Raw genomic sequence first — 24180 nt, 5'->3', positions numbered from 1 at the left:
AGAAAAGCGGAGAAGACGGTTCGAGAGAGTGGAAAGAGGAGAGGGCAGAGGAGGAAATGGAGAGAAAGAGAGAAGGAGGACATAAAGGGAGTGAGGAACATATAGAGGGGTAGTAGATGGGAGAAATGGATATGGACAGAGGAGGAAGAAGCAGTCGGACATAGGCTGCAGGAGCAGAGGGCGGGAGAGTAGCAGATGGACAGAGAGAGAGGCAGGAGGAGGCAGAGAGTGTGGGGTTGAGGAGTTTGACAGACAGGAGGGAGAAGTACATAAACAAAGAAAGAGGGGGCTAATGGAACAAATATATAGCTGGGCAATGCTTGATACTCAGTGATTACAGTTGCAGTACCATTTGTAACTTATGGACTATTGTCAAATTCTCTGTGCATAACATTTACGCCCATTCAGAATCAGAGACGGTTATCTGCGCCTTGTTATAATGTTTTGAACTGAACAGGCCGAAGTCCAGATGTGGAAGTTTCAAACATTCCAGAGAAATAATGATTACTAATTTAGTCAAACTGTCAACAAAATGTATATGATCAATAATGCAATAATTTGACTAATGAGAGATAGATCAACTGAATAACATCGATGAAAAAACCATATATATATATATATATAGGATGCACAAATGCAGATATATATATTGGATGCAGATATTGTTTTTAAAAAACACAAGTGAATCTCTGCTGTACAAATACAATTCCATATCTTTACAATTTAATAAATGTAACGAAGTCTATGTGCTGATCAAAATGCAATGCCATAATGCACTAATTTAACAAATATAGAAACGTAATACAACTCCACAGTCTGCCAAAGTTTGACTACAGGGTATTCTGGCCATGAAGACTTCCCACTTTATTATGTATTTCTTTTTTTATTTTAAATAAAAAAATTAATTATGTGCTTATCTGATTTGCTGGTGTCAAATAGCTTTTAATTACAAGCACCAAAAAAAGCATTCCGTCTTCAGGCCACAAGTGGCCCATTGGGGCCATCCAACCGCCGTGTCATCCTCCGTTGAGGATGCAGATAGGAGGGGCATGTGGTCAGCACACCACTCACCCGGTCGTTATGATGGTTTTCGTTAACCAGAGCCGCTGCTATTCGGACAAGCACCAAAAAAATGTCGAAGTATTAGCACATAATCTTTGTGAAAGTCTTCTCGTTTCTTATTACTCTGTTAAAACGAGAAGACTGGCAAAGTGCCCTTGCACCCTGTACGTTTCCCTTGTGTTCATCCTCTCGCATGTGTTAAAATAACTAAAGTGTCCAGTTTATCACCACATTATAGAAATCATATTCTTACAATGGCATAAAAAAGAAATTATCCATAGAACCCACAAAGGCAAGTACTGGGACAAGGCAGATTGTACCCCACTCTCCATTGTTGCCAGATGTATCCAAGATGGCGGCATGTAGTCTTGGCAACAGTGCATGACTTCATCCAAGATGTCGGCCGTGAAGTCATTCAAGATGGCGGATATTGGGCGGGAAAATAGATCAATTGGGCTACCTCCACTAACCTAACCCCCTTCCCCGGAAAATCGTGGGAAGTTCAAATTCCATCAGGATAATGCAGCCTCTACTAACCTAATAAAATGGGGGGCAAAATAGCTCAACTGGGCTACCTGCACTAACCTAAGTCATCCAACCGCCACCTCTTCGAAGGGATTGTTGGGAAGTTTAAATTTTAGCGGTAAAGAAAGGTCACTTGGGCTATGTCTAGTAACCTAAGAAAATGATGGGAAAGAAAGGATTCTTGGGCTACCTTCACTAACCTAAGTTACCCGACTGCCCCCTCCTCCTAGTAAATGGTGTGGGGGAGGATACGACCTGTACTGGTCTGCTGTAGAAAGGAAGGAATATACTTTATTTATTTCAGATTAATTTATTTATGGATGGAGTATATTTATCACAGTGATACAGAACAGACACTCTGACGCTTGGGGGTCATGCTACACAGCATACAGAACTGCAAACTATTCCTAAATAACTCATGTATAATGCTCTGCACACGCACTTGCTAATTGTAAACACCCAAAATAATGCATTGCACAGCCAACAGGCCTGCAAACCACTCGTAAGATAATTAAATACATTTATGTCCAGAGACCCAAACAACTCGTAAATCCTCGAAGCAATAATCCATCTAAAAGACACTGCAAACACGCTTGCTAATCATCAACTCTCGAAATCATGCACCAGTATTTATCTAAACTACACTCCTGGAAATGGAAAAAAGAACACATTGACACCGGTGTGTCAGACCCGCCATACTTGCTCCGGGCACTGCGAGAGGGCTGTACAAGCAATGATCACACGCACGGCACAGCGGACACACCAGGAACCGCGGTGTTGGCCGTCGAATGGCGCTAGCTGCGCAGCATTTGTGCACCGCCGCCGTCAGTGTCAGCCAGTTTGCCGAGGTATACGGAGCTCCATCGCAGTCTTTAACACTGGTAGCATGCCGCGACAGCGTGGACGTGAACCGTATGTGCAGTTGACGGACTTTGAGCGAGGGCGTATAGTGGGCATGCGGGAGGCCGGGTGGACGTACCGCCGAATTGCTCAACACGTGGGGCGTGAGGTCTCCACAGTACATCGATGTTGTCGCCAGTGGTCGGCGGAAGGTGCACGTGCCCGTCGACCTGGGACCGGACCGCAGCGACGCACGGATGCACGCCAAGACCGTAGGATCCTACGCAGTGCCGTAGGGGACCGCACCGCCACTTCCCAGCAAATTAGGGACACTGTTGCTCCTGGGGTATCGGCGAGGACCATTCGCAACCGTCTCCATGAAGCTGGGCTACGGTCCCGCACACCGTTAGGCCGTCTTCCGCTCACGCCCCAACATCGTGCAGCCCGCCTCCAGTGGTGTCACGACAGGCGTGAATGGAGGGACGAATGGAGACGTGTCGTCTTCAGCGATGAGAGTCGCTTCTGCCTTGGTGCCAATGATGGTCGTATGCGTGTTTGGCGCCGTGCAGGTGAGCGCCACAATCAGGACTGCATACGACCGAGGCACACAGGGCCAACACCCGGCATCATGGTGTGGGAAGCGATCTCCTACACTGGCCGTACACCACTGGTGATCGTCGAGGGGACACTGAATAGTGCACGATACATCCAAACCGTCATCGAACCCATCTTTCTACCATTCCTAGACCGGCAAGGGAACTTGCTGTTCCAACAGGACAATGCACGTCCACATGTATCCCGTGCCACCCGACGTGCTCTAGAAGGTGTAAGTCAACCACCCTGGCCAGCAAGATCTCCGGATCTGTCCCCCATTGAGAATGTTTGGGACTGGATGAAGCGTCGTCTCACGCGGTCTGCACGTCCAGCACGAACGCTGGTCCAACTGAGGCGCCAGGTGGAAATGGCATGGCAAGCCGTTCCACAGGACTACATCCAGCATCTCTACGATCGTCTCCATGGGAGAATAGCAGCCTGCATTGCTGCGAAAGGTGGATATACACTGTACTAGTGCCGACATTGTGCATGCTCTGTTGCCTGTGTCTATTGCCTGTGGTTCTGTCAGTGTGATCATGTGATGTATCTGACCCCAGGAATGTGTCAATAAAGTTTCCCCTTCCTGGGACAATGAATTCACCGTGTTCTTATTTCAATTTCCAGGAGTGTATTTCATGCAGTACAGCCATCCAGTGTGTTCACCACAAGGTCCAGAGTCCAATTGACCTAGTATACAGTATCAACACCAGGGAGCGGTGTCATCCCTCACATCTGTTCGACAGCTTTCTCTCTTTAGCTATTCTAATGGAATATGCCTGACGTGTTTGGCCAGCGCGCGCGCATGCTGACGTCACAGCGCATGCGCATACTGCAATCACGGATTGTGTTCTAGAAATGTAACACATGTGTCGTGTAGCTGACACATAGCGCATCTAACGAAGTTCTCAAGTCACATCATTATGAAAAAAGAAGAAACAACTCGAACGCTTAGAAATTCTGTAGTGTCCCATAAGTACATAACGTTCGCTTTCTCGGTCATTATTCATTCATGACGTAGCACCGCCCACCCCCACCCCTAGAATGCTACGATCCTATTGGCTACTGGATCAGAGACGTGATTCGACGTCATAGAAGCTATATAAGTCAAGCCACAATCGAACTCGCACTCACTCTGCTTCTGTGCTTCTCAGAGTTCCGCAACTTGTTCCTTCGATGTCTATCGATTGTACTTCAATCAACATGATGCTTACCCGTAGCGACAGCTGCAGCAGTGGCAAGCGCCTCCTAGGAGATGATCAATTACCTGGTAAGTACTTGTTCTGCATTCAAATACCCGTCTGGACCACAGTACGCAGACTGTTGGGTCCTTTAACGAATTGTGTCTGTGTTATGTGCTGTGCCAAATGTTTTCAGTGTTCCAGTATCTGTTTCGGCCACAGTCCACAGACTATTGTGTCCTTTAACGGATTGTGTATGTGTTATATGTTGCGCCAAATGTTTTCTGTGTCCAAATATCTCTTTGGACCACAGTCCACCAACTGTTATGTCCTTCAACGGATTGTGTCTCTGCTACGTGTTGTACCAAATGTTATCAGTGTTCAAACACCAGTTTGGGCCACAGTCCACAGGCTGTTGTGTCTTTTAGAGGATTATGTCTGGGTATTCAATGTATGTGTGCTAAAGAAATTTTCTGCACAGAAAGACCCTCTCGCCATTAATTCTCTTGTACTGGAAATTTAATGAGAAACATATGGACCAGTATAACAAGTTTCGTTTCTTTCTTCATACTTACGCTACTAGCATCCTATTATGAGACTGACGCGAAAGCTGAATAAACGTCTTTCGGAAATGGAAACACGTCTACCAACTTTCGTTTACCTCGCACAACACCATTTTGGCGTTGGGATTTTTTTTTCTGTCTGTGTACTAAGAGTTAGCAGCGTATGCTCTTCCTATTTCACTTATTATTATTACTTTTATTATTATAATGTAATTTCAAGGAACCATTATGAATTAACTTTTTCTGTTTCTGATACTGAAGAGTGTTTTCCATTGCGATTGCGAAATTTCACTGCTGTCGCTACATACGTTTCACATTGCTGGAGAAAAGGATAACAATTGCAAATGGACTCAGAATCAAAACTTCAAAACGCCAATGCAGGTAATAAGGACGTAGTCAGCTGTTGTGAGTACATGGGCACTTGTTTTCGGCGGGTGTCCTTGTTTTTGTACACATTGTTTATTTTAAATCTGACATGTGGATATCCAGTGACGCATATTCGTTATGTGACACAATACATTTCTTGACTACTAAATCTCGTTTAAAAGTTGTTTAGCCGGACATAGTAACGCTTTTCAATAATTAAGACAGCTGCGCTTTGGAGGTTCAAGGACTGGTATCCCTGGATTTGTCAACAGTGTTTTTCTGGAGTCGCGTGGGAGATCCTCTTCTCTACGCATCACCGAAAATAACGAGTTCCACAGCACCGAAAGACAGTATGTAGGAGGTAACCATTTTGTGGCTCCATTCTCATGGCAGTATTCAATAACACATCAAAAAATTCGGAAACACTACTACTGATCCATCCTGGCGCACAAAATTCTGCCACAGAGATTAATTTAGAGCATGCAATGTGGTACGAAGAGTTACAGCAGTTACTTATCAAGTATTTCCACAGAGTATCTCAGTTTTGTAACTTCCAGCTGCTGTTCTCTGTCGTTGTGCTCGTCGTGTTTTTGGTGCCAACCATAGGTACCTAGGAACTTTCTTATGATTCAAGGTAACACGCCCAAGCTGCACAATTTGCCAGATTATCATTAGCATGTCTAGCTCACGGTGTTAGATGGTCTATCATTAAGTCTCCTTCTTTTCAAGTATGTGTACCGATGGACACACAAACCCACAGTTGTATCCAACACTTGATTTTTATAAGTTCTCGCAAATAATTTATTGGCGTCTATTTGCCTGATACGTTCTGTCACTAACAAAATAAACGAGCAGAGGTGAAATTAGTCATAAAATATTGATTGCGATGCAGACTAACGTAGCAATAGTCATTGTTTAATTTATTGTCGTCATTCGATGTATTCCGGCTTCAAAATCTTGAAGTACTCGTATATTTCTCGTTGCAGGAGGAGATTCAGGATTTAGTTTAAAGTATTTACTTTGAAATAACGTATTATGTTTACTTTATCTTTCAAACAGAGCATTTAGTTCTACTTATTGTGATACATCAAAAATTCAGCATTCATAAAATATTGATTGCGATGCAGACTAACGTAGCAATAGTCATTGTTTAATTTATTGTCGTCATTCGATGTATTCCGGCTTCAAAATTTTGAAGTACTCGTATATTTCTCGTTGCAGGAGGAGATTCAGGATTTAGTTTAAAGTATTTACTTTGAAATAACGTATTATGTTTACTTTATCTTTCAAACAGAGCATTTAGTTCTACTTATTGTGATACATCAAAAATTCAGCATTCAAATATGTCTGAAACTCAAAATATACCACGACACACACAAAAAGGAACAACTTTCACCGAACTTCATACTACTACAATATCTCTCAACTACTCGTCAACAACAAAGATTGTACTTATATCATATAAGTTCATTTACATAACAAACAAATTAGTTATCAATAATCTTTTCATTGAAGTTATTCATTTTAAGATTATAACTAACAGCTTTTAAGTATTGTAACCTCCCCGCAATAAAGTTAGTCAATATTATCTGACTAATAAAATGTGCCAAGCATCACCTCGTTGCAAAATTAAAGAATAATAATGGCCCAAATATAAACTCCCCACAAAATTAACGTTAAGGAATGAAGATTGATCACAAACCCACACAATAATATTGATTAAATAATGAATCATGAACTGACTGTAACATCTCAACACGTATGATAAATTTTGTAAGGGCAGCTGCGCTGACCTTCGGCCCTGTCAAATAATTAAACCTGATAAATTCTTACCTCAGTACAACTGCATCTATATCTGCTCTTATTTTTCGGCATAGCTTCGTGCAATGCTGGCTTATATTTAATTTTGATTCTTGTAGGGAATGCATAGGAAATATTATTTAGCTTGAAATGAACCTTTTTCTTTAAATGAGTTACTTTATAAAAAGTTATTATTGGGGCATCAGTTTGAACAAATTAATTACAATTAACACACGTTATTAGCTGAGCGCAATTCTGCTTCATTACCTTTTACAATATTACACATCGTCCTGAATCACGACCAGAGTCGCGGGAAGATCGCGCCGCCGACGCATGCCGACGTCTGCTCGGTACAACTGTCCACTCGCTACTACTGTCGACTGACTACTACTGCAGACAGAGTGCAACTCGCAACTACTCTAGCCGACTCGCAACACGCTACTACTGTCGTCTCGCGCGATCAAGCGCAGACTAGCAACGATAAATAACTCTCTGGTCAGAGATTCTGTCATGCCTCGCCATCGCTGGTAATGAATACATATGGAACGTACGCGTTTCAGTATATGACGTTAATTGATGGTAAAATGGCCGGCCGTGATGGCCGAGGGGCGCTACAGTCTAGAACCGCGGGACCGCTACGGCCGCAGGTTCGAATCCTGCTTTGGGCATGGCTGTTTGTCATGTCCTTAGGTTAGTCAGGTTTAAGTAGTTCTACGTTCTAGGGGACTGATGACCTCAGAAGTTAAGTCCCATAGCGCTCAGAGCCATTTGAACCAGTTGATTCCCTCAGCCTCACCTGACTTAATTCGACTGCATTCCATTATCCTCGTTCTGCTTTTGTTGATGTTCATCTTATATCCTCCTTTCAAGACACTGTCCATTCCGTTCAAATGCTCTTCCAAGTCCTTTGCTGTCGCTGACAACTAATACGTAACGACAACTAATTCCTTCACACTGCTAGAGCTCACGTGTTCTTCCGTACCAAAATGACGAACTTCATTTATTCAGGTGCCTCATTTTGGCAATGTAGAGTACAGTGGTATTTCGAGAATTAATTCGCCCTCTTCGCATTTCTCATTTTTTTTCCACCCTCGTAGCCTCGCTAATCCGAGACCAGTAGCTTTATTCTCGGACTCTGGTGGAAAAAGAAAAAAAAGGCGTCAGTTTCAGAAGCAGTTATCGCAAACGAGTTAATGAATAATTAGCGTGGGAAGTTTTAAATTCATTAATAGTCGGCGCCGTCTGGTGCAGCGAGCTACGGCCCCCTCGTCGCAGTTCGTTCCGCTCGCCGGGAGTCTGTTCGCCGCCCGGCCCCGGCCACAGGGCACAACTTTCCGGGTCGCGACTCCCCCTTTCGGGCGGGCGTCAAGTTTGCGGCGCCGACTGCGGCCAGCCGGGGAGAAGAATATGTTTGTTTTATCTGCGACTTTTACTCTGTTGCACTCCCGCTCTCGAAAAATTCCGCGCGCGCTGATTTCGCAGTGCGGGTCCCTCGCGGGGAAACGGGCCCTCCGTCCGTCCCACACCACCTCCCCAGATGTGTCAGTGTTGCCAACGCGCGGCGCGCAGGCAGCCTCTTTATTTTTTCAGAGTTTGCCAGCGTGCGCCGACCGCCATAACGCACCGCCCCTCCCCTCCTCCCCTTCTCCAGCCCTGTCGAGTTGCGGTCCAACTTGGCTGCGCGAGTTTGCACGCTTTTCTATTATTCTCCGACTCCGCCGACTTTCCCCCTACACAACCCCCTACCCAGCCTTACGCCCATAACGCGACGCGGAGTGCTGCTTAATACTGCCTCCACCGTTTCCACCGCCTCGCAGCCACTCTCTTCTTCCGCTTAAGTAAGTTGCGCAGCCCAGCCGCCGGAAGAGCCGGCAAGAAAGCTCGTTGTCAGATTCGCTAATGCGCCAACACTTCATACGTCTTACTCCAGTCTGGTAACCACGCTTTAATACCACTCCACGAGAAAGAGAGCGACTACCTCTTCACTGTACTTTTCCGTACACATACGCATCGCAACAACGTACGTACACGTACGAGAGGATCTCAGAAAGTAAGTTCCGCATTTGAAATGACAGGATAGCCGGTGATGGGAGCGGTAGGTGCTGGTACAAATAAACAATTAACAACATATCAACAATACTTTTATGCAAACCATTTCAAAAACTTTGTTTTAACATTTTCCTTTTGTATAATTGTTTATAATACCATTCAAACATCTCTTTAAGTAAAACACTACACACTACTGGCCATTAAAATTGCAACACCAAGAAGAAACGCAGATGATAAACGGGTATTCATTAGAAAAATATGTCATACTAGAACTGACATGTTTTCAATTGGTGAGAGATCTGGAGAATGTGCTGGCCAGGGCAGCAGTCGAACATTTTCTGTATCCAGAAAGGCCCGTACAGGACCTGCAACATGCGGTCGTGCATTATCCAGCTGGAATGCAGGCTTTCGCAGGGATCGAATGAAGGGTAGAGCCACTGGTCGTAACACATCTGAAATGTAAAGTCCACTGTTCAAAGTGCCGTCAATGCGAACAAGAGGTTACCCATAGCTTCACGCCGGGTGATACGCCAGTATGGCGATGACGAATACACACTTTCAATGTGCGTTCACCGCGATCCCGCCAAACACTGATGCGACCATCATGACGTTGAAAACAGAACCTGGATTCATCCGCAAAATGACGTTTTGCCATTCGTGCACCCAGGTTCGTCGCTGAGTACACCATCGCAGGCGCTCCTGTCTGTGATGCAGAGTCAAGAGTAACCGCAGCCATAGTCTCCGAGCTGATAGTCCGTGCTGCTGCAAATGTGTCGAACTGTTCGTGCAGATGGTTGTTGTCTTGCAAACGTCCCCAGGGATCGAGACGTGTCTGCACTATCCGTTACATCCATGCGGATAAGATGCCTGTCATGCGTTCCGCATTACACTCCTGAACCCACCAATTCCATATTCTGCTAACAGTCATTGGATCTCGACCAACGCGAGCAGCAATGTCGCGATAAGGTAAACCGCCATCGCGGTAGGCTTCAATCCAACCTTTATCAAAGCCGGAAACGTGATGGTACGCATATCTCCTCCTTACACGAGGCATCACAACAACATTTCACGAGGCAACGCCGGTCAACTGCTGTTTGTGTATGAGGAATCGATTGGAAACTTTCCTCATTTCAGCACGTTGTAGGTGTTTCCACCGGCGCCAGCCTTGTTTGAATGCTCTGAAAAGCTGATCATTTGCATACCACAGCATCTTCTTCCTGTCGGTTGAATTTCAAGTCCGTAGCACGTCATCTTCGTGGTGTAGCAATTTTAATGGCCAGTAGTGTATAATTTTTTATAAAACCATTCAAACATCTCTTTAAGCAAAACATTATACACACCAGGACAGATCATTAGCATCAGTCCATCAAAGATCCTCCTTCCGAACAGGTCTCGGGAGACCCTAACAGTACTGACCCGCAGCTGTGTCATCTTCAGCTTAAAGGCGGCGTCAATGGATGCGGATGTGGAGGGGCATGTGGTCAGCATATAGCTCTCCCGGCCATTGTCAGTTTTCGTGACCGGACCCACTATTTCTCAGTCAACTAGCACCTCTGTTTGCCTTTCAAGGGCTGAGTGCACCGCCCTTGCCAACAGCGCTCGGCAAACCGGATGATCGACCATCCAAGTGCTAGCCAAGCCCGAAAATGCTTAACTTTGAAACGTCCCCTTAGAAAAATTGTGAAATGACTGTGCTCATAACCTCTTACATTATTTGATTTTCAAACAGCTGAGCAAAACTGAACGTACTCAGACATTTCTCTCTTTACTTATTCTGATCATCACTAAACTACCGCCCGCGGTAGCGTTCTCGCTTCTCACGCCCGGGTTCCCGGGTTCGTTCCCGGCGCGGTCAGGGATTTTCTCTGGCTCGTGATGGCTGGGTGTTGTGTGCTTTCCTTAGGTTAGTTAGGTTTAAGTAGTTCTAAGTTATAGGGGACTTATGACCACAGCAGTTGAGTCCCATAGTGCTCAGAGCCATTTGAACCATTTTTGAACTAAACTACCACACAATATTTTTTTTTAGCGCAACGCAATCTGAATTTCAATAGTCCCTACAAAACAATGGCCCTGACTAACAATAACCTATACCTTCCATGAATAACTTACCTCACAAAAATCTTCTTTACTCGAGCTACTGCAGTACAGCGAGCGCCAATACTGCCAGCTAAATAAAAGATTCTAACTACTGAAGGCACTAACTACTGATAGGCTAGAGAACGAACAATGTATTTACCTTAATAATATTCAAAAGTCATCATATATATATATATATATATATATATATATATATATATATATATATATATATATCAGTTCATGACATCCAGTCTCACAAATTTCCTTTTTCTGACGGACACACGTCCAGATCGTCCGCTCTCAAAATTCTGCCATCTCTCTCCCCACATCCACCACTGCTGGCGGCTCACATCCAACTGCGCGACGCTATGCGCTGTTCCTATCCAACTGCCCAACACTACACAAGAGAATATTCCAACAATGAGTCCAACCAGCCACAGACTGCAACTCTCTCCCCACATCCACCACTGCTGGCGGCTCACATCCAACTGCGCGACGCTACGCGCTGTTCCTGTCCAACTGCCCAACACTACACAAGCGAATATTCCAACAATGAGTCCAACCAGCCACAGAATGCACACAACACAGTCAGGGATTTTCATACAGAGCACTAAGTGGCGTTACCAACGTAAAAACCTAAACAGCCTACTTACAACTTCAGGGACCTGAAGGAAACTGATGTTACTACTGCGGTAAGGCCGTTGGACTAACGAAAGCTACTACACACAAATATTTTAAAGCACAGACTGAAACGTGTGTCCCTTAAACATAATGGGCATTTACTGTAAGAATATGAAAACCCTCAAAAAAAATATGTGTTTACTTTAACAGCATAAAAGTACAATTTGTCAGAACATGACATATGTCATCTCAGAGAAAGACCAGATTTTACTTTAACTCAGTCAAAGATACCAAATACGAGAGCATGAGATACTGAACTCTTAAGAAACAGGAATAAAGAAAACATGGCTAAGCCTGGCGCATCTCACCTTTAAGAAAACTGAAATTTACTTAAACAGAATTAAAAAGTATAATGTAGCTTAGACGTGGCGTAAATAACCCGAGAGTTTGAAGAAACACAGCACCTTTAGTTAAAATGATTTCAAATTACACAGTAACTGGTAGTGAGGCGCAATGCCCTTAAAGGGAGTAAGTCTTCCTACTTATTCTTGTATAACCAGTGTATACACATGCCACGACAATGTCAGCCGCACCTCAGTAGGACAGAACAAGGAATCCTTAAGAACCAAGGCTATCTGTGAGAATGGCAACGCCAAACGTCAAATACAGGGAAATTATTAAAACCCACTGTCAACATTTTGAAACAATCAGTATTCCAGACGAGAGCCTTAGCAATAAAGTCTTAACAACAATTAATTCAGTGGCGTAATCAAATATCAGAAGAAATTTTGATTAAACCATAAGTCTTAACTGAGGTGGTACAACGCCTATTGATAAAATAATATTGGGTAGCCTTAAAACAAGACATTAAATCCTCATGATAATGCTCTTCAAGGAACTACTCAGCGGGTCAGCGGGACCAGAGCCTCAACAAGTCTATACACAAGCACTTTTATTACAATGACGAGACAACACGTCGCACTGCAACGCAGAATGGCGTGGACGATAAACAAAGTTCAACTGGTTCAAATGGCTCTGAGCACTATGAGACTTAACTTCTGAGGCCACCAGTCCCCTAGCACTTAGAACTACTTAAACCTAACTAACCTAAGGACATCACACACATCCACACCCGAGGCAGGATTCGAACCTGCGACCGTTGCGGTCACGCGGTTCCAGACTGTAGCGCCTAGAACCACTCGGCCACTCCGGACGGCGCAAATTTGAACTGAGCTGACGACCAACCGTCGTCTGGGTTCATTTGACTCTTGTTAACTTAAAACTGTGCTTACGCACGTAAACGGGAATACACAGCTAATTGCAGTACTTAACTAAAATTCAAAGGACAGAATACAATCACCTCAGCACGAAGTGCTGATTCAGTGGACGTTGCTCAGCGCTAACAAACTAACGGCAAGTGCGTCTGAACGTTAACAAACACCGAGAGAACGACAGGTCCATAAATCTAGTACAAATCAGTGACACGTGCGCTTTCGCATCAAAGGAAACAAACGTCTCCTGAAACTTATAACGACAGTTAGACGAGGACACGAAATATTATAACACATAGTCGTAATCAAGAAAAGCCTCCAAGGTCAAAATTCAATCCCACTTATCCAACTTATTTAGATTGGTACTATCGACGATGTAAGATTTCATTCATCGTTCTTAGTGAGCACTACTTTCACACAATCGTGTCTCAGAATATTTTAACATAGTCATTCAAGCAATAAAGGTACAGAAATCACAATGGAGAAGCGCTGACACTAAGCAATCCTCACTACTGTGACGCAGGTAGTCAACGGAAAGCCAACCGGAACTCTCGGGCTTGACACTCATGTATTTCCAAAAGGGAGCTTTGCGTAAGACATGCTGTTCCACAAGGGCAGTGGTGAGAAGCTCGAACTTGCCCCACGTTCTGTCAATACAAACAAGGAGATGCCAGGAATACGGCATTTAGTGGGCCATGAGAACAACATAATGTTCAAATTGTAAGGTGAACTACTCTGACAATTACGACAAAATCGCAAGGGAAATTTTACGCATCTGTTACGTAACTGATGAATCTCTGCGTAGGTAGGGACCAGACGTTGAGAGTTCGTAGTAGCCAAGTAGTGCCGTCACGGTAGTTCAGCGTGAAAAAAAAAAAATCGGGTCAGTGATAAACTTGAAACGGTGTCAAGGGGCGTTCGCTCCGAATCACTGCAACGAATAAAACGGAGATTTAATAAAATGGATAGCGTTCAATGTCACAAGACGCACGCTTAAGTTCAAGTGGTTCTGAGCACTATGGGACTTAACATATGAGGACATCAGTCCCCTAGAACTTAGAACTACTTAAACCTATCTAACCTAAGGACATCACACACATCCATGTCCGAAGCAGGATTCAAACCTGCGACCGTTGCGGTCACGCGGTTCCAGACTGAAGCGCCTGAAACCGTCCTGCCATACCGGCCGGCGCACGGTTAGGAAACAACGGTTCGACTCCTGCTCAGACTTTTTAATCTATAATTTTTATCACGGTCTTCTTATTTAATTTTGTAACATCTTAGAGAGAATATAATTTAAAAAAACACTTGTATTTGCGTGAAGTTTTAGTCAACTTCGTGTTATTTGGCCACTTACTATTTTTAAACCAGTTTTATTATTAAAACAAATATATTTATATATTTATAAACGCCCCCCCCCCAATGAACCATGGACCTTGCCGTTGGTGGGGAGGCTTGCGTGCCTCAGCGATACAGATAGCCGTACCGTAGGTACAACCACAACGGAGGGGTATCTGTTGAGAGGCCAGACAAACGTGTGGCTCCTGAAGATGGGTAGCAGCCTTTTCAGTAGTTGCAGGGGCAACAGTCTGGATGATTGACTGATCTGGCCTTGTAACACTAACCAAAACAGCGTTGCTGTGCTGGTACTGCGAACGGTTGAAAGCAAGGGCAAACTACAGGCGCAATTTTTCACGAGGGCATGCTGCTTTACTGTATGGCTAATGAAGATGGCGTCCTCTTGGGTTAAATATTCCGGAGGTAAAATAGGCCCCCTATTCTGATCTCCGGGCAGGGACTACTCAAGAGGACGTCGTTATCAGGAGAAAGAAAACAGGCGTTCAACGGATCGGAGCGTGGAATGTCAGATCCCTTAATCTGGCCGGTAGGTTAGAAAATTTAAAAATGGAAATGGATAGGTTAAAGTTAGATATAGTGGGAATTAGTGAAGTTCGGTGGCAGGAGGAACAAGACTTTTGGTCAGGCGAATACAGGGTTATAAATACAAAGTCAAAGAGGGGTAATGCAGGAGTAGGTTTAATAATGAATAAAAAAATAAGAATGCGGGTAAGCTTCTACAAACATCGTAGTGAACGCATTATTGTGGCCAAGATAGACACGAAGCCCACGCCTACTACAGTAGTACAAGTTTATATGCCAACTAGCTCTGCAGATGACGAAGAAATTGAAGAAATGTATGACGAAATAAAAGAAATTATTCAGATAGCGAAGGGAGACGAAAATTTAATAGTCATGGTTGAATGGAATTCTGTAGTAGGAAAAGGGAGAGAAGGAAACGTAGTAGGTGAATATCGATTGGGGGTAAGAAACGGCCGGCCGGAGTGGCCGAGCGGTTAAGGGCGCTACAGTCTGGAACCGCACGACCGCTACGGTCGCAGGTTCGAATCCTGCCTCGGGCATGGATGTGTGTGATGTCCTTAGGTTAGTTAGATTTAAGTAGTTCTAAGTTCTAGGGGACTTATGACCACAGCAGTTGAGTCCTGTTGTGCTCAGAGCCATTTGAACCATTTGGTAAGAAATGAAAGAGGAAACCGCATGGTACAATTTTGCACAGAGTACAACTTGATCATAGCTAACACTTGGTTCAAGAATCATAAAAGAAGATTGTATACATGGAAGAAGCCTGCAGATACTGACAGATTTCAGATAGAGTATATAATGGTAAGATAGAGATTTAGGAACCAGGTTTTAAATTGACATTTCAAGGGGCAGATGTGGACTCTGACCACACTCTATTGGTTATGAACTGTAGATTAAAACTGAAGAAACTGGAAAAAGGTGGGAAGTTAAGGAAATGGGATCTGGATAAACTGACTAAACCAGAGGTTGTAGACAGTTTCAGGGAGAGCGTAAGAGAACAAATGGCAGGAATGGGGGAAAGCAATACAGTAGAAGAAGAATGGGTAGCTTTGACAGATGAAGTAGTGAAGGCAGCAGAGGATCAAGTAGGTAAAAAGACGAGGGCTAGTAGAAATCCTTGGGTAACAAAAGAAATATTGAATTTAATTGATGCAAGGAGAAAATACAAAAATGCAATAAATGAAGCAGGCAAAAAGGAATACAAACGTCTCAAAATTGGGATCGACAGGAAGTGCAAAATGGCTAAGCAGGGATGGCTAGAGGATAAATGTAAGGATGTAGAGGCTTATCTCACTAGGGGTAAGATACATACTGCCTATAGGAAAATTAAAGAGACCTTTGGAGAAAAGAGAAACACTTGTATGAATATTAAGAGCTCAGATGGAAACTCAGTTCTAAGCAAAGAAGGGAAAGCTGAAAGTTGGAAGGAGTTGGAGGGTCTATACAAGGGCGATGTAATTGAGGACAACATTATGGAAATGGAACAGGATGTAGATGAAGATGAAATGGGGGATACGATGCTGCGTGAAGAGTTTGACGGAGCACTGAAAGACCTGAGTCGAAACAAGGCCCTGGGAGTAGACAACATTCCATTAGAACTACTGACGGCCTTGGGAGAGCCAGTCCTGACAAAACTCTGCCATCTGGTGAGCAAGATGTATGAGACAGGCGAAATACCCTCAGACTTCAAGAAGAATATAATAATTCCAATCCCAAAGAAATCAGGTGTTGACAGATATGAAAATTACCGAACTATCAGTTTAATAAGTCACTGCTGCAAAATACTAACGCGAATTCTTTACAGACGAATGGAGAAACTAGTAGAAGCCGACCTAGGGCAAGATCAGTTTGGATTTCGTGGAAATATTGGAACACGTGAGCCATTACTGACCATACGACTTACCTTAGAAGCTAGATTAAGGAAAGGCAAACCTTCGTTTCTAGCATTCCTGGACCTAGAGAAAGCTTTTGACAATGTTAACTGGAATACTCGCTTTCAAATTGGTTCAAATGGCTCTGAGCACTATTGGACTTAACTTCTGAGGTCATCAGTCCCCTAGAACTTAGAACTACTTAAACCTAACTAACCTAAGGACATCACACACATCCATGCCCGAGGCAGGATTCGAACCTGCGACCGTAGCGGTCGCGCGGTTCCAGACTGAAGTGCCTAGAATCGCTCGGCCACTTCGGCCTGCGGAATACTCTCTTTCAAATTCTGAAGGTGGCAGGGGTAAAATATAGGGAGCGAAAGGCTATTTACAAAAGTGTATAGAAACCAAATGGCAGTTATAAGAGTTGAGGGGCATGAAAGGGAAACAGTGGTTGGGAAGGGAGTGAGACAGGGTTGTAGCCTCTCCCCAATGTTATTCAATCTGTATATTGAGCAAGCAGTGGAGGAAACAAAAGAAAAATTCGGAGTAGGTATTAAAATCCATGGAGAAGAAATAAAAACTTTGAGGTTCGCCGATGACATTGTAATTCTGTCACAGACGACTTGGAACAGCAGTTGAATGGAATGGATAGTGTCTTGAAAGGAGGATATAAGATGAACATCAACTAAAGCAAAACGAGGATAATGGAATGTAGTCGAATCAAGTCGGGTGATGCTGAGGGTATTAGATTAGGAAAAGGAGTTTTGCTATATGGGGAGTAAAATAACTGATGATGGTCGAAGTAGAGAGGATATAAACTGTAGACTGGCAATGGCAAGGAAAGCGTTTCTGAAGAAGGGAAATTTGTAAAATCGAGTATAGATTTAAGTGTCAGGAATTCGTTTCTGAAAGTATTTGTATGGAGTGTAGCCATGTATGGAAGTGAAACATGGACGATAAATAGTTTGGACAAGAAGAGAATAGAAGCTTTCGAAATGTGGTGCTACAGAAGAATGTTGTTTCTTTTTGTAAAAATAATATAGTGCAACGAGAGTACAAGGATCGCTGTTACCCATCCTACTGCTCCGTTACACACAATTCGTCTGCAGTATTTCCGGCGCCGTCTCCGTGGATAAGGACGTCCGGTTTTCTACCGGCCGCCATAAACGCCTGTCCGGCGAATATTCTTGTCGTTGACTAGACGTCACACACTGCGCCGTGCAAACACCGACAGCCGCCGCCAGCACGCGTGAGCTCATGTTACGCCAATAGCCACAGCGGCACTGCCCGCTCCATACTCTCGCTATCCGCAGAACATCTCTGGCCTCAACCATGGGGCAGCATTCATCTCACGCTAGGTGAGGAGAACCCTACGTCATAGTGACGTAACGCTACCACATTAATTTCTCAGTTTAACGTTTCTGCCCAAAAGAAATATCTACATTCCATTGGCTTTTATAAAAATACGAAACACTTTAATTTCTCTCTGTTTCACGTTTCTATCCCCATGATTTGTGCACAGTTAATCGGATATTTTTTAAAAAGAAATGACTAGACACTACTTTTGACTTTCGTTATTGTTATGGTTCCTTCGTTCAGACATTCATTACATCAAGAAACACACAATGACATCCAAAGTTGTTGAGATTACAGCTTAATAAGTAATTCAACTGGTATGAGCATACCACACAACTGCTGTCACTTCGTTTGTACACGTCTGTTTACATCTAGTTTTCACGTTATCAGTTCAACCTCTGTGGTACAACTGCAAAGATCGACCGGCCGCGGTGGCCGTGCGGTTCTAGGCGCTCCAGTCCGGAGCCGAGCTGCTGCTACGGTCGCAGGTTCGAATCCTGCCTCGGGCTTGGATGTGTGTGATGTCCTCAGGTTAGGTAGGTTTAAGTAGTTCTTAGTTCTAGGGAACTGATGACCACAGCAGTTGAGTCCCATAGTGCTCAGAGCCATTTGAACCATTTGAACTGCAAAGATCGATACACGTGCTCATGTAGTCGATTTAGGGTATTTACATCACGATAACGTAGCGTTACGTCACTATGACGTAGCGTCCTCCTCACCTAGCGTGAGATGAATGCTACCCTCAACCATGCACCAAAGACATTATTATGGCGGCCCAACTACCGTTTGTTGAGTACTGCACTACATTTCAGAGTGATACAGACACCCGATGCATAGATTCTGATTCTTTGTAAACAAGGGTGGGGACGTTCTACCGATCTTTCAGTTCCTTGACGACAGAATTCCGCTTCTTGGTCACGGATCAATTCGAGACGCACTGCGCGAATGTCCTCATCATAGGAAAATCTGCAATTGCTGGGAATCAGTTGCTTGATTGCCTGGATGTTATTATCTGCGGTCGATGTCGATGGCCTTTCCTCTCCATCGCACGCCTAAGTCGCCTTAATCAAAATATTGCACCATTTCATTACCAGTGGACGCGACGTTCCATTATATCCATATACTGCCAGAATTTCACGGTGGAGGTGTGTGCAATTTAGACGTTGGGCCCACAACCGTGGCACTGTCCTGCGTACTTTATCTCCGAGTACTTTTCCAGGTGCAACTCCGTTTCACTTTCCACACCATGCAACACCTGCTAGTACCGCAACATAACTGCGTGTCTGCCGGACGCCAGAACTCCTGACAATGACGCACTCTTGTTGCACGATATTCGTATCGGAGAAAGACATGGGTAACTTACTTTTTTGGAAGTCCCTGCATACATATATACTCAACAATGTTTTCTAACGGTGTGCCCGGGGATCTTCTTGTATAGTGGGGCAGTTGTAGCATGAGATATATTATGAGAAGAAACCAGAAATCCTGAAAGGTAAAGCAGGCTATGGACTGAATTTAACGCTCTGATAAGCAGAATCGTATAATTTTGATCCTGACTGAAACATTAATAATGCATTTTTACCACAATTTTTCACAGTAACTGTACCTTAGAGCCGGGCGCGGTGGTCTAGCGGTTCTGGCGCTGCAGTCCGGAACCGCGGGACTGCTACGGTCGCATGTTCGAATCCTGCCTCGGGCATGGGTGTGTGTGATGTCCTTAGGTTAGTTAGGTTTAAGTAGTTCTAAGTTCTAGGGGACTTGTGACCTAAGATGTTGAGTCCCATAGTGCTCAGAGCCATTTGAACCATTTTTTTTTTTTTTTTTTTGGGACCTTAGAAACCAGAGCAAGAAGACTCTGTCATAATCGCCACTCCAAAAGAGAATAAAGTGTACGTATGACAAGCGCAAGGAAATCTAATTAAAGTACGTTCCACATCTTCCACGTTATTCTCTCTCCTTGCGGTACAGAAATGTAAGTGCCTATATGTGCGAATGTCTTCCTTTCTCATTAGTTATTTTCGCTTTTTGCGGTTATTCAGCATTTGTGTCTTGAAACGTTACTAACCTTTCGAGGAACTCAACTGCCTACAGAAAAGTTTCTATTTGTTTCAAATCTGGAAGCATTGCTTTCCAACAGTGGATATTCTTCGCATTATGGAATTAACATGTTGTTCAAAAAATGGAACATCTTGCATCAGCAGCATGTTCTTTGGCCGTTCTGAAATGAACATAACATGTTTCATCAGCTTTGCGGTTAATGAGCTTCTGTACACAATTCACTAAATGTCGTCCTTATGTAGTGAGACAAGCCATGTGAACACTGAGGGAGTCACTGCAGGTCTGAGGGGTCTCCTTCGTCAGCAGAAAACGATCGGGTAACTACTGAGCCTACACTGACGTCATGGCTCGTTCCACCTCTCGTTGGCTATCCGACTTTTCCTAGCCTTCTACCACATTTTACAATTCTTAGTGTTTCCCGCGAACATTTGCTAATAGTGTAAAATGTTGGATGTCAGCCGGCCGCGGTGGTCTAGCGGTTCTGGCGCTGCAGTCCGGAACCGCGGGACTGCTACGGTCGCAGGTTCGAATCCTGCCTCGGACATGGGTGTGTGTGCTGTCCTTAGGTTATGTTAGGTTTAAGTAGTTCTAAGTTCTAGGGGACTTATGACCTAAGATGTTGAGTCCCATAGTGCTCAGAGCCATTTGAACCATTTGTTGGATGTCTTCGGATATTTATGCTCAATACTTTGCCTCTATCTACGTTTGGTGTGAACTTTAAATTCCTGCATCAGTCACAAACTGCCCACACGTCTTACTGCTTTCCGCTACACTTTTGTGCCGTTCCATTCGTCCTATTCATAATAGTACCGTCTGCGAACAACCGTCTGCGAACAGCCTACTGGAGCTTCCGACCTTATCCACTAGACCATTTGCTTTATTGTAATCGTTAGTGACACTATAAAGCTCCTTTGGGGAACTCCTGAAATTAGCTTCGAACATTGTGACTTCGTCCCAGTTAAGGGCTACTTATTGAGTTGTGTATGCTAGGAAGTCCTATATACAGCAACAAATCTTGTCGGATGATCGACAAGCTCGTATTTTGTCCACTGAACGACAATGCCGAACCATATCGAATGGCTTTCTGAAGACAAGGAACACTACGTCGAGCTAAGCGTATTTAACTACACCCCTCAGTGCGTATGTAGCGTAAGCAACAAGCAGATGTTATCATTTTCTACTCCAGAGAATGAACTAAAGTCGCGGTGCTAATTCTAGCAAATACTTTACACCATGTGCTTCCAATGCATTATTTACCATGTGCTTCCAGTGCATTACTTCTTTTTTTTTCTGCGTGTTTCCAGTAGGTTGCAACATCTGCTCTAAAAAACTATTTATCGCAGTGTCAACCCGTCAGCGAGAAATGAAGGTCATTTATTTCCGAAATGGTAAATAGTAGCCAGCAGTCTTCGTTTCCGTTCTAGCTTTATTACAGCAAATTTAGGTTTCGGCTAGTATCTTCCCATTAACAAACCGGTGTCTTGGAGTCGTCATACATGCTCTTGTATGTCTATGCCTGTTGTTTAAGCTCATCTCAAGGTTAATTAAAGACTGTGACAATAGCCTAAACAACAGGTGTAGACGTTGTAGAGCACGTGTAACAACTCCGAAATACTCCATTGATAATGAGTAATTACTAGCCGAAGTCGGGATCGGATTTAATAAAGCTATAATGCAAACGACGACTGACTGTCGCTATTTAACGTTTTGGAAATTATATCACATTCGTGGAGCTCATTCCACTTCCCTAACAGGAGGTTAATATGGTAAAGGTTATTTATCTTTTTTTTATTAATTTTCCACTATAACGCGTTGAGAACATGCTGTAATATGCTAACACAGCCTACGCTGTCGAACATGGATAAAACTAAGCACATAAACGTTTCTCATAGCTAAAATATTTAAAAACACATAGCACATTGTCCAGAAGCCTATATACATGTACGTATTGTATCATGTAACAAGCATCTGTGACCAATATGTGTATGGACATGGTCTTTTGTACAATGTGCTGTGTTTTTTAAGTATTTTAGCGATGACAAACGTTTACGATGTGCTAAGTTTTATCCACTTGACATCCTGTACATGAGGTCCAGCGTAAAATTGAACATTTTTTAATAGAAAAAATGTTTAGGGCCTGAAGATGACTGCTAAAACTGTTGCAACCGTTTGTCTGTAACAAAAAGGAATATTTTGTGCGACCTTTGTTTTTGAATGGTTCTGAACAAATCAATAAGATTTTGGGCCCACCTCTTCAGCAGGTTCTAAGAGAAGCTGGTAACCATCTGGGACTGAGACTTTTTGTTAATGGGGTCACGATTTTAGCAATGAGCACAACGACTTATAGGGCTAACTAAATGAAATAAAATCGTCATGACTTCTGAACGGTTTGCGTTAGGACGTTCAAATTAGCTTCAAAGTTTTTACTTCAGTACAAGCCTGCTCCATAGCTTGTTCAAATTAGCTTCAAAGTCTTTACTTCAGTACAAGCCTGCTCCATAGCTTGTATCATCAGAATCGTCCAACAGCTTCCTCTTGATGGCTCTGCTATGCTGTCTAGTCATCTTTGAATATACTTTTATGGCATTATCTGAAGACCTGACCCGTTCCTTGTCCAAACAAAGCATAGCTGCGGCAGTTCGTAGTCCTACACAGAGCTCTAACTTCTGCAGAACTTTGCACTTTGTTATATTGCCCTGATTGAATGATGAAACAGCATCATAAACGCCAAAATGAAGTGTGTTTATACCCACAAACTGAAACACGTATGTAACATAGCAGCGATGGTGAGGCACGTTAAAATCTTTGACCAGAGAGCCTATAATCGTGGTGAGTCTGCGCTTGACCGCGCGAGTGTTGCGAGCAGTTCGGTTGTAATCGTGGTGCAGTACAGTAGTAGTAGTGCAGTTGAGCAGTACTCGTCATGTAGAGTACTCAGTCAGTAGTCGTTGAGAGCAGTTTGGCTGTAGTCGTCGTGGAGTTCAGTTGTAATCGTCATGCAGAGCGGTCGGTCAGTAGTAGCAGCCGAGTGCGGTTGTGTGATGTAGTCTGTCGGCAACACTGGTCAAGATGCTGAATGAGGTATATTGTTAATTAAGGTAATCATCAGATAATGTAAAGTTTATTTATTGTAATTAATTTCCAACAAGTGCCCCAATAATAATTCTGATTTCAAAAGCAATTTAAAAAAAAATTTATTTAATTGAATTAACGATTTCATTCCACTTCCCTTAAAGACAAGTATCAGTTAAATTACAAAAAAACGAATATTATTATTTGCAATGCAGTTCCTCCAAGCTGTGCGCAAGAATAAGAGCAGAAATTTGACTAGCAGTTACAATGAGGTAAGAATTTAATTCTGATTTGCACAGGGCCAAAGACCGATATTTCGGTTTAATTGAATTTTCATTATCACTGAGATTTCATTAGCACTGAATTGTTTTTCATTATTTTTGTGGGAGGTTACACCAGAGTCAGATTGCGAAGTGTAACCTCCCCACAAAAATTTTAAAAGAAAAATGACAATACTTAATAAAAATGGGACCCAGTGTAACCTCCCCACAAAAATTTACAAGACAATATTATATAGAAATGGGAGCCAAATGAAACCTTCCCACAAAATGTTGACCGGACGATAATTTGAATGTTAACAAGAATACAACCTAACGTAATCTCCCAGCAAATAAGTTTACTGACAATGACAATTAAACAAAAATTCGCAATCTGATTCTGGTGTAAGCTCCCACAAAAATAATGAAAAACAATTCAGTGCTAATGAAATCTCACTGATAATGATAATTCAATTAAACCGAAATATCGGTCTTTGGCCCTGTGCAAAAAAATCAAAATTAAATTCTTACCTCATTGAAACTGCTAGTCAAATTTCTGCTCTTATTCTTGCGCACAGCTTGGAGAAACTGCATTCCAAATAATAACATTCCTTTTTTTTTTTAATTTAACTGAAACTTGTCTTTAAGGGAAGTGGAATGAAATCGTTAATTCAATTAAATAAATTTTTTTGTAAAATTGCTTTTGAAATCAGAATTATTATTGGGGCACTTGT

This window comes from Schistocerca cancellata, chromosome 7 (genome assembly GCF_023864275.1).
Source record: "Schistocerca cancellata isolate TAMUIC-IGC-003103 chromosome 7, iqSchCanc2.1, whole genome shotgun sequence".
Lineage (NCBI taxonomy): Eukaryota > Metazoa > Arthropoda > Insecta > Orthoptera > Acrididae > Schistocerca > Schistocerca cancellata.
This window is presented reverse-complemented; position numbering follows the sequence as displayed.